The 11689-nt window shown below is 35.1% G+C and overlaps 1 long non-coding RNA gene across 1 annotated transcript; it reads right to left on the bottom strand.

Moving 5' to 3' along the window:
• Positions 1–3989: 3989 nt before the first annotated feature.
• Positions 3990–9725, bottom strand: LOC116653376 (uncharacterized). Its single transcript, XR_004307048.2, has 2 exons — positions 9596–9725; positions 3990–9447 (listed from the first exon to the last, which is right to left on the bottom strand). It is a non-coding gene; the product is annotated as an uncharacterized LOC116653376 (long non-coding RNA).
• Positions 9726–11689: the final 1964 nt, after the last annotated feature.

Here is an 11689-nt window from a genome sequence, read left to right as displayed (position 1 = left end):
CCTGTTCCCATATGAACACGATGGTTTAAAAGTGAGAGTTTACTGACTGCTGTTTGAAAGAGTATGGAAAGAAGAGGTTGAAGGCAAGAAGAAATAAAGGACTAAAAACTGAATAGCACTTTTACTCAAGAGAAACCAAAAATAGGTCTTGTAATTACATGTTGTTGAAACACTTACACTAGAGATTCCTGGATAAATGCTTTAAGATATTGCTGTGAAAAGCATTAGGGTCCTATTTACTGCATTATTATGTCACATGCCCTTTGGAGATAGAGACAACCAGTCTGCTGAGCATTTTGTTTGAGTATAATTTTACCAGGTCCAAGCGCCTGTATACTTGTCTGGCAGTAAACAGAGTCCACTGTGCAACCATGTGGCTAGGGACCATGGCTAGCAGTGAAATAAGATAAAGTAAAAGAGAACAATAAAATAAATTAAAATTAAAATTAAAATTAAAATTAAAATTAAAATTAAAATTAAAATTAAAATTAAAATTAAAATCAAAACAAGCAATTCACAGAAAATGAGAACAGGAAACAAAAATGTTAAGAATTTGATGATGTAAATAGCACGCTACATTCTATACTTCACATCTAATTAAGTTGTGGGATATAGGCAGTAAAACTAGGTTAGAAATGCAGGAGAATTCTCTTCTTAGTGGAAAAAAGATGGCATGATTCAGCTCAGAGATGTAGCTATAAATTGTCATGGCTGACTAGATGATCCGTAACAGCATTGCTCAAAGTATTCCTTTCCCACATGAACATACTCACAATATAAGCCATTCTCCCTCCCAGCTTTAAGAGAATGGAACTGCAGAAATACATAACCGTTTTCTTGGTGCCAGAGCAGAAGTTGCTCAGTTGTTCATTAACTGGTCTGAAGAGGAAAAAAATAATAAATGCACATTGTATGTAAAAAAGAAAATATAGGTAATGTCTCTTTGAAAGATAAAGCAGAGAATAGGGGATGTCTGTCATCTATTTATTCTGAAACACAACAAAAAATATTGTTCCATTTCAAAGGTAAAAGAGGAAAAAAATATAACAGTGCTTTGTAAGACATTTCAAAATATATATGTATAAAAAATGACAAGGAAACAAAGATGTCCTCAGATGCTTATGCTGACATCCTGCACTGCAGATATATTGAAGAGATGAGAGATTTTTAATTTTGATGGGTTACAAATCAACAGCATTCTGAGAAATAAAGCTGTGTGTCACAAAATCCCATTTTCTATGTTACTTGCTTCAAATTGCTAAAGCAACATATATTTTGAGGGCTTCTCTGATTGTTTCTGTTATACATGGATGAGAAGTAGACTCAGGTCCCATATGTTCTTTCACAGAGCTTCAGTTAGATGTGTTATTGAGAAGCAGAGATTATTTTCTCTCTAAAAGTTGAAGACAAGCAGAGTACACAAAGGATCTTTTTTGAGCACAAAAATGTGATTCTACACTTTCCACTAAAAGACCAAGTAGACTATCAATCAGAACTGGTTGTATGATCCATAAACCCCACATGTCTCTATTACTGGAATCATGAGCACCATTGTAGTACTTTGTAGGTCTTACAACTATTCTGCTGGAAAAGAAAGTGTTTGGAGATATGTTTGAATCTTGCTGGTATTTCAGCTGCTATACTACCATTTCACTGACTTTACGGATGAACTTTAGCTGAAATTTAGCTCATTACTGCTGATAGAAATATTGAAGCTAAGTAGTCTCAGTAACAACAATAAGTGTGAGGAATTCCTTTATTTTTTTGGCATTAACACTGTTTTTAACAAAGCAAAATGTTCAGTTCTGCTGACTAAGAGCTCCCAGGATTTCTAGGACCTTAAAATATGGGACCTTAAAATATCCACTGACTCTAGGTGTAACTCATATAGAGACCTTTTTTCTTTCTTTTCAGTTAATACCAAAAGAACTTGGACAGCTGAATATTGTAAGACTCAATATGACCTTAGAAGTGAGAGTATTTTGTCTGTCAAATTTATTCTTGATCATATCATCTGGTTAAATACTAAATCATTTCATTCCAAGTAGCAATATAGTATTGTACATTTATGCAGCTAAGGGGATGTGAAGAAGCGCAGGGGAACAGGTTAATGGCATTGCTGACCTGAGAAAGATCAGGAACTGACTCTAACAAAGGCAACCGGATTTCAGAGATAGACTCCATTTATTCAAATTTTAAATATTATTTGTATTTTATTAGAAAGAAGTAGCTGACATAAAACAGGTAGTGCTTCGGAGAATGGAAATATGCACAGAGATATAAGTATTCTTAAATATTAATGTAGTTCCTGAGTCATTAAGTTATTTCTTTTCCATTAGTCATGAAGAAAAAAAGAAGATTAAAAATGAGGGGTGATGGGTATTTATATGGGTGGATTTACCCATCTGCCTGGTTAATCACAAGTAAATTCATTTTTTCTGTGTCTAGAAATGTGTGTATACAAATACATATAAATACGTATATTTGCATATTAGACAAAATTTACATTGTGAACTTTCACTGAAAAGGAGCTCTACAAACAAATAACAAAGATTGAAATTTTCTTTGTAACTGAGTGGGTTACAGGGAGGTGGAAAAAGGTTCATGTATGCAGTGGTTACTATAGTTACTGCATCTCTCTCTGGCCCTTTAATGAGGAACTAATCACTTTATTCTCTGTCCAAGACTTTACATTTCACGTGTTCATCTCTTCTCCCACATGTGACGTTATTTTCTCCCCAAGGAAAGGCAGAAATTTATTAACCCCCTACAGAAAAAAAAAAAAAAAAAAAGAAAAGAAAAATTTCTTTGTCTAGCTAATCTCAAACCCTGAGGGAAAAGAAACAGGATTTTCAGAGAAGCGCTGTGATTAAGAAAGAGCAGGAGCCTCCTGTGTCATGACAGTGAATAACACTTTCCACCTCAACACAGCTCCCAGCAACCCTAAAAGACTGCCAAGAAAGCCTGTACCTTACACTTCTCTTGCCACTTCTCATTCAATTAAAAATCAGAGATGAGGGTAAAAAAAAGAGATTGAAATTTACAACTGTTTAATTAACAGCTTGATAACATGCCTCCAAAAATCAGTAGTTCCTAAGTTTAAAGACATCACAGGCTCTGTATGCACACATAATAGCTTTTGCCCCCTCTGAAATTCTTTGTCTTTATGTTTCTATCTTTTCAAACTTTACAGCCAGGCTTACTGCTGAATTAAAAAAAAAAAAAAAAATTTACAGCCAGGCTTACTGCTGAATTAAAAAAAAAAAAAAAAGAAAAAAAAAAAAAGAAAAGAAAGAAAGAAAAGAAAGAAAAGAAAGAAAGGAAAGAAAGAAAAGAAAAGAAAAGAAAAGAAAAGAAAGAAAGAAAGAAAGAAAGAAAGAAAGAAAGAAAGAAAGAAAGAAAGAAAGAAAGAAAGAAAGAAAGAAAGAAAGAAAGAAAGAAAGAAAGAAAGAAAGAAAGAAAGAAAGAAAGAAAGAAAGAAAGAAAGAAAGAAAGAAAGAAAGAAAGAAAGAAAGAAAGAAAGAAAGAAAGAAAGAATTACACTGTCACAGATTTTCTTCTGCTTAACTGAGAAGCTGAAACTACCCTTTTTTGGTCTATACCTCAAGGAATCAAGGAAATGCTGTTTATGCAATTCAAGCTTGTGTGTGAAAATATATATTTGTTTGTCTCTCTCTCTTATCCCTCTTGAATTTTGAAACCATTGCTATTTATCAGACAGATGCAAGAGGTAGGCACTTGAAGGTACCGTCTTCAATACCATGAAGACATTATGATGTATCTTGTCTATAACACCTTAAAGATATTCTGATACTTTTATGTTTTTAATTATATCTTGGTATTTTTTCAGTAATTCCATGGTGATATTATGTTCTGTAACTATAGATGACCAGAGAGAGAGGAGGAAAACTGTGCAAATGCTGAGCCATACAATGTGCTATATTCTCAATCCATAGGCAACAGAGAATCCACACAAGAAAATGGATATCTTTGGTTTCAACAATGAACAATATTTTATTGAAATGCTAAGAAGCAAACAAAAAATAAAAATACAACAGTTTTATTATGTTAGATTTAAGAGAGGGAAAGTATGGTTATCTGTGTAGCAAAAAGTCCTGACTTCTTTTTATAAAATCTTTATTATTAGGAGGAGGAATACATTTAAACTTAGCATGTTAGTGCTTGGATATAAGGTATGGCATGAAACCTGACAAAGGTTTAACTGAATTGTCAATGTGAAAAGTCATTCTAATCTTTAGGGGACTTTTACGTCCTTTGGGAATAATATCATAGAACAGTGTTAAGGACACAGCTCAGACAAGATAACTTATTACTTGTTTTGTCTTCAGCCTCTCTATTCCTTTTAAAACAAGCACACTCTCACTATCATGCACATCTAATGTAAATATGCGAACAATGTTGAGGATAAACACTAGGTTTGTCAGTTCAGCTTGGAGGCCCACAGACAAACTGGCATGGTCCACCATGGGCTGACATAGACCATAGGATATCATAAACGTTGATAGGAGAACTGAAAAGATTCCATTGCTTGACCTTTGTTTCTCTTCCCAGCTTTTTCTTTTTCAATTGTAAATGTTTTCTTAACAGAAAGATGGAAGCAAGAGGCTGAGGAGCAAAAAATGCCATCCAAACAGAAGACTGAGGCAACACTATTCCCTGTAGAAACGTTCTCTAAAAAGATTGTTTTCCCTTGCTAGCTAATATCTTTCTTTTTTTAGCAAATCAAGGAAATAGGAAAAAAGAGTTTTTCAGACCAGAAAGTAATACAGACACATTACCCAGTGTGATAGACGGTTGCATGAGCACAAAAAGAAAAGGTATTTTAAGGAAATGTTAACATCCTTAATTCCTGAAATGATTACTGTCTTTAAGTACACTTACCCTTGCTCAAAGGCCCTTACTGATGGTTACAATTTCTTAAAACAACAGTAAGTACATTCCATATAAATCTACACAGATTTTGAACATGCTGATAATGTAGGTGGCATCAATCTGAGTTAGACTTTATCCAGTGAATTAAAAATACATTTCCATAGGAAGATCTGAATTGTAAGCACTACTTCTTTCAGTTTCAGATAGGTAGGTATATGAAGCCCAAGCAGTGAAAACAGTTACCTTTGCTAGACTCTGTATACAAAAATACCTTGCACTGGGAAGGTGACATTTTGCTGAACTCTGCTAACAAGGCAGCTAATAAGTTTCCCCCTCTGAGCTGCAAAGCATTTTATAATAGAAGCAGTTGTCTATTTGTATATGAAAGACAAAAAGCAACAATTAAACTAATCTCCAGAAGATCAATTACTTCATCATTCCAGTTCTACACATAATTTGTCACATCATATTAGCTTTTCCTTTGTAAACATTGTGCACAGAATAACCATTTCTTCCTGACACATCCTTCTGCAAGGCAAATGAACAAAGAATATTTTTGAAATCTTCTATTATTCTAAATAGAAAGTGGGTCACTGGGTTTGCAAACAGTTATCATGGCTTTGGCTGAGGATAGAGTTAATTTTCTTCACAGAGGCTCACATGATGTTGTGCTTTGGATTTAATTATTACAATACATACACTGAACCTATATCAGTATACATATATACTGAAGTTAAGGAGATGGTTTCGACAGTTGCAAAGATTCTGAACCTTTGGTATAAATAACTAGCGTAGATGAACACAGTTTTATGAGGAATGTGTATGTGTGGAATTACATATGAAATTTGTAGAGATGTCACATGATATTTCTGCTACTGAGCACCAAGAAACTGCAAAGTGAGACTGTACATGCATTCACATATTCTTTAGAGTTTCCTACTAGAAATAAATAGTATTTTAAAGTTCTAGAGTTCGGTAGCTGGGATCTCTCCTTGGTTCCTGGTGGAGGATGCTGACACAGCCTAAATTAGAATACCACCACAATATGTGAGCCTATGAGCCTGTTGTGAGTTTTTTTGTCTTGGTGGTTGCTCAAGCTATTATTTTGTAGCACTGAAGATGAGATTTATCAAACTAAATTAGGCAAACACTCATATATTTAACATCAATTCACCACCAATAAACCGCCTGTCAAATTTAAATACATTCACATTCTGAATGATAAAATAAAAATGCACCTAGTGGAAGTATTTGACTACTTATCAACCCAAAGGGAAAATTGGGTTATTCATGGAATGTTAATGCACAGATCATTTGAAAAGAAATAAAGATATTAATATTTTACATGTTAGAGTTTCCTGTTGTTTGGCAAAAATGTGTAAGCCTAAAACAAAATAATCTGCTAATCAACTAAATATACAACAATTTAATGATCTAAAATGATCATGAAAGAAAAACAAGGCAATGTACCATACAAGCTATCCCTAAGTGAGGAAATAATGCCTTAGAATAAAACTCTGCAATAGCTTTGTTTTTAAAAGTTAGGGTTGCTCAACAAGAAAAAAATCAATTTGCAGTCAATGTACAATATGTGATATGACCTGAAGATAAGTAATTAACTTACAAAGCTATAAATACGTGAAAGGTCAATAGTGATATCACTATGAGAAGAAATAAAAGAGAAATTCAGACTGTCTGTTGCCACAGCTTGGTTCTGTTCATGCTGAGATTAATCCAAACTCATTTTTATTTATGTGATATGGACAAAAAAGAGGATACAAACCTAGAAATAAGCTTGCTGACTGAAAACCAAGACCTTCTCCTGACACCCTAAATCTAGGTGTCCTTGTTCTTCAGCTAGAGTGCCTGCCTGCTACCTCAGCGAGTTAGATGTTTCCTTGACATGGCAGTGGGCCCAACCTAATAACCTGCCCTTCAGATTATTTAGTAGCCTTGGGTTTTGACTTGGAGCTGCCTCAACTTCAGCCAGCATGAAGTCTGGAGAGACAGATCACTTCTACTTGTAAAACTGACTAGATACACCAAAAGTCAAAATATTCCTTTCTTTCTGCTCTGACATCCTTAAACCTTTAGTTTGCTCTTTCACAAAGGCACAGATCTAACCGAAGAGATATCTTATGCCCAGGAAGGCATTTCCCTATGAGAGAACAGATTTGAAAGTCTTAATATTGCTGAAAGTATCTACCCTAAATGTTCCTCATCCTGATGGCATGACTGAATCTCTATACCTACCTCTTTTCCCCAAAACAAGATTCTATCACCACATCCTATCCTATATGTGCACCCAATAAATACCTATGTTTTTACTTCGGTACATAAAATATATTGACATGGCACTTTGGAGGATTGTGTGAGAGTAATTGACTTTCAAATGAATTGGAAGTTGATCTGCCAAGATAAGCAGATAAACCCCAAGAGTTATAATCTAGATCGGGCATCACACAGATCTGTGTCAGCTCACAGTCTTACTGACTTGCTTACCACCCTTTAGATATCAGCTGTGTCCATTCTCGGCTCTTATGTGCTTTCCTACCAACGCACTTTCTTCTGTGGTACAGATCAGCTCCTGACTTAAATATCTTCCTTTCTAATGCCAGATGAAGGAACAGCTTAAATAAAAAGAAGCAATAAGATTTTCCATGGTCATTTCTGAGTGGAACTCATTGACTTTCATTCTCCTCAGGATTGATTGTGGAGTACCTTGAGGTACATCCATTAACTTATTTAGTCAAGGAAAAAGAGATCTGAGGGCAAAACGCCATGCTGAGACTTAGGATGTTCTTGAACAACCATGTTTACATCACAGTCGGTGGACATCTCCTCAGTGTCCCATGCCACCTGAGGCTCTCTGCAACGCATTCAGTTCCCAAAGGCAGAGATCACCAGATGGGATTTTTTAAGAAGACATGACATGTTCTAAATTTATATCCACATCACATTTCACCAAGTATGACACAGAATATTCTTCTTCTTTCTCTATGTTTGTTAATGCTTCTTTTTATGGGATAGTGAATTCCATTACCAATTTCTCCCTGTAGGCTTTCATAGGAAGAAAAAAAAAAAAAAAAAAAAAAGAGAAAAAAAAAAAAAAAGAAAAAAAAAAAAGAACCAATAAGCTATGACAAACAGTGAATTTCTCCAATGGTTACTGCACACAGCAGGGGGCATTAGAAGGTACAAGATGGGAAGCCAGTGGCTTTTTAAGCACTCAGGCAAAGCAAAACTCAACTGGAAACGAATTGCCTGAAGTGCATTATTGCTACTGCAACATGTAATTCATGCACCTAAGTAAAACGGAACAAGCTATGTTTTAAATAACAAAAAATCTTAAAGAAACACAGTTCATAAAGGCAAGCATTCTGCAGAAAGCTTATATATCATTCCAGACAGTGCATCCATAATTTTAAGGCTCCTGAATCTTGAAATAGAAAACTTGCTAAATAGACTGTTCAGCTCTATAAGATCTATGGTCACAGTTTTACTTCATGCTGAAGAACAAAAATTTTTTCTAAATAAGTTAAGCTAACCAAGGACATTGAATTCTGGAAAAAAATAAATTGAAAATATTTAATTGGTATTCTACTCAGCAATATATTTAGAAAATTCACAGTGGCGTTACTAATTGCATTCAAATTTCATTCAAAATTTGAACTTTTTGTGCATTTAAGTTTGGTTATTATTTAAATAAGACAGACAAAAACAAATAGAGCAAAATTTATAAAGTCTGCTTCTATATCCAGATTGCACTTTATCCAAGAGTACTTCATTCTTTATAAGGTCTTACTTGTTTCTAGAGTTAAGCTGAGTGCTGCAAAGCCTAATTTCTAGGCAATTAAATCCCTATTGTATCTATGCCCAAACAGGTACTGGTTAAGTTTTGTATCCTTTTTAGTGATGCCCTGCACATCTGAGAGCTACCACACTATTGCTATCAAACTGATTTATTTTAGCTTAAGAATCTAAGCAATGTGCATCTACAGCCATGACTACATGAGTGGTTTAAGTTGAATGTTAAATTGAAATTGGCTCAGTCACCACTGTGGGACTGATAAAAAAAACAACTAGAAGGTTAGAGCTATGTGGCAATTTCCACAACTGATTTCAAGGAGAAATACTGCACCAATGGCAGCCTCCTGCCTCGTGTTTAATTGAGCATTTCATTTGCAGAGCACCCAGCTTAGCTATGAAAGTACACATTTAGGCTTGAAATAGACTCAGCATCTGCACAACATGTTAAGCCAGGAAAGCCAACAGCCAAACCCAAAGAGGAATTTTTAAAAATTGAATGGTAGCTTGTGGTTTCACTGAAGTACCAGAGATGCTCAAAGTACTGAGATTCTGCAAAAACTCTAAAGTCTCAATGTTATTTAAAAACAAATCTTCAATGAAAAGTAGGAGAGGAATATTTGTCTTTCAGTGGCAGTACACTGCATTACAAGCAACAGGATTATCTAGGCTGGCATAAAAGAAGCCTGCCTACATTACACTCTGTTCTTAATTTCATTCTCCATTCCCAGTTTTGGCAGCCTCCTCCTAAAAATAAAGAAATATATATTAAAATTTTAAAACATGATCCACAACATTTTCAAGCACAGATAGTGAAGAAAAAGCTGTCCTTATGGTAACAGCTTTCAGCTTCTCTTCACTAGCTTAATTCTGTACTTGCCTTGAAAAATCTCACCTTTTGCTGTTCTGACACTTGAAGGATGACCCACTGTGCTGCTGACAATCCTGTGAAATTGAAGGAACATGAATATATCCGCTGCCTAACAAGATGGTTGGAAAAAAACAAACAAACAAAAAACCAACACGGGATAATCAGCTTAAAAATTTAATGCTGTCACAGGTTTAGATGAAGTATTTTTTAAGTACATACACTGTATGAGCTCAGTTCCAGTCCGCCCTTGAATAAACATTAAAAGGTGAAAGCAGATTGCTGTCACTGGAAGTGTGGTTATCTTTCTGGGCCCAGAGGCAGCACAAAATCTCAGGTCTAGTGGTCTAACGCTTATTGCATCTGGTAAGCAATGTGCCTTCAAAGAGAAGGGAGATGAACTGAAACCTGGTGAACATCATGGAGTTTTAGTAATAGATATGCATCACAGCACATCTTACAACACCAGACTTAGTTTCAGTCACTGATGCCTTCAGTCCAATTTACAGTAGACAGAGGTAAGCCTAAGTCTTCAAAAGTCAGAAAGTACATCCTCACCAACAGAGGACTAACATGCAGTGTGTTGATTGATGACCTTCCTCCATGCACCCATGTGAAAACTCACAATCGGAAAACCATGCTTAATGTTTTTCAGCTCCCTTCAACTTGTTATTAGTTGGGGATCAGATTGCAGATTTTACTGAGTTGCAGTCATTGTGGTATATTTTAATATCCTTTCATAACTTAGTAATTGCATTGATTCTACCCTTGTCATAAGACCCAGGAGTTATTTCGATCCTTTTGTTGAAAATGAATTCACAAAAGAGTGAAAAATAAAATACCACTTTGGATTTACTTCAGATTATAGAAAAAGATACCAAGGAAATGAGGCTGGTGTCTGGATAAAGGCTAGTGACCATTTACAGATAGTACAGTTTAAATAATTAAAAAATAGACTTCAATAAAACTAGAAATATCTGTGAGAATAAAATACTACTTACATTTGTGCATGAGGGGGGAAAAAAAGGAAGTAGCAAGCTTCATAAACCCTAGAGCAGCTGAACATGTGTAATTCCATTTTGTTCTAATCTGTGCATTTTATCAAATTCTACTCTACGCTGTTTCCAGGTTACAAGAACTAAAAAATCACTCATTTAAATTCTTACCTCTCTCAGATGGGTATCAACATTTCTAGGTAATCATCATATTATCACCCCATATGATCAGACGAGAACAAAAGAAATTGAACTTACTTGTTTTTTCTATGTAGGCTTTCCAGAAAGCCTTTTTTTTTAAGGCTCTGAAACTAAACGGTTGAACAACAACAACACAAAAAACATTAGCTTAAGAATGCAAAGGCTCTTGAAAAATGTGTGTGGATAAAAACACGTTTTAGACGTCAGGTGATGCCAATCTTCAGCATTAACAACTCAAATAGAGGAGCTCACCACATGAAGGTTTCTAATTGCCAAGGGTCTCATTCAATCTTTCAGTGTTCCTTATTATTGAAGTGCTTTGTGCATCTGTTGGCAAGGAAATATTCTTTTTCCCCTCAGTTTTGTCTTCAGATTATTTCCCAATTAGTCTTTAAGGCTTCTCCTCAATAATTACATTGTAACACATCTCCTAATTTTGTTTAAAAACAGTGCTTGAAAATAATTTCATCTTCCTCTGTGACAAAACGCGACAGAAATGCATGAAAGACAGATGCAGCAGCCAACAGCAGGAAAAGTAAAAGCTCCAGCACAAACCTAACAACAACCACTGCATGTCCAAAGATTGTGCCTGGCCCTTTTATTTGTCTGGACTGCAAACGAATTCTGGAATTACCAAGTGTTTGTATTATCTCAAAGTGTTGCATCAAAGGTTCCAGACATTTAGGAGATTTTAGTATATTATTGAGAAAAAGACTAATTACAAAAAGCATTAGTCTGAGGAAGAAATAAAGAGTTAAAATGGGGAAGCCTTGATGGGAAAAGGGAGAGTACAGCTGACTGACCTTGCGCTCCAAAAGAAACATGAAGAAATCAATTGGCTTTCTAGTTGACTGTAGTATGCAATATGTTAGTAAATGGCAGTATTAAATTAGCTAAACAGAAATCAGCAGCAAAGTGACACTGA

Source organism: Coturnix japonica, chromosome 4 (assembly GCF_054131305.1).
Source record: "Coturnix japonica strain WE chromosome 4, WE-NBRP24, whole genome shotgun sequence".
In the NCBI taxonomy this organism is placed as follows: domain Eukaryota; kingdom Metazoa; phylum Chordata; class Aves; order Galliformes; family Phasianidae; genus Coturnix; species Coturnix japonica.
The sequence above is the reverse complement of the archived record's forward strand: the minus strand, read 5'-3'. Positions and strand labels throughout refer to the sequence as shown.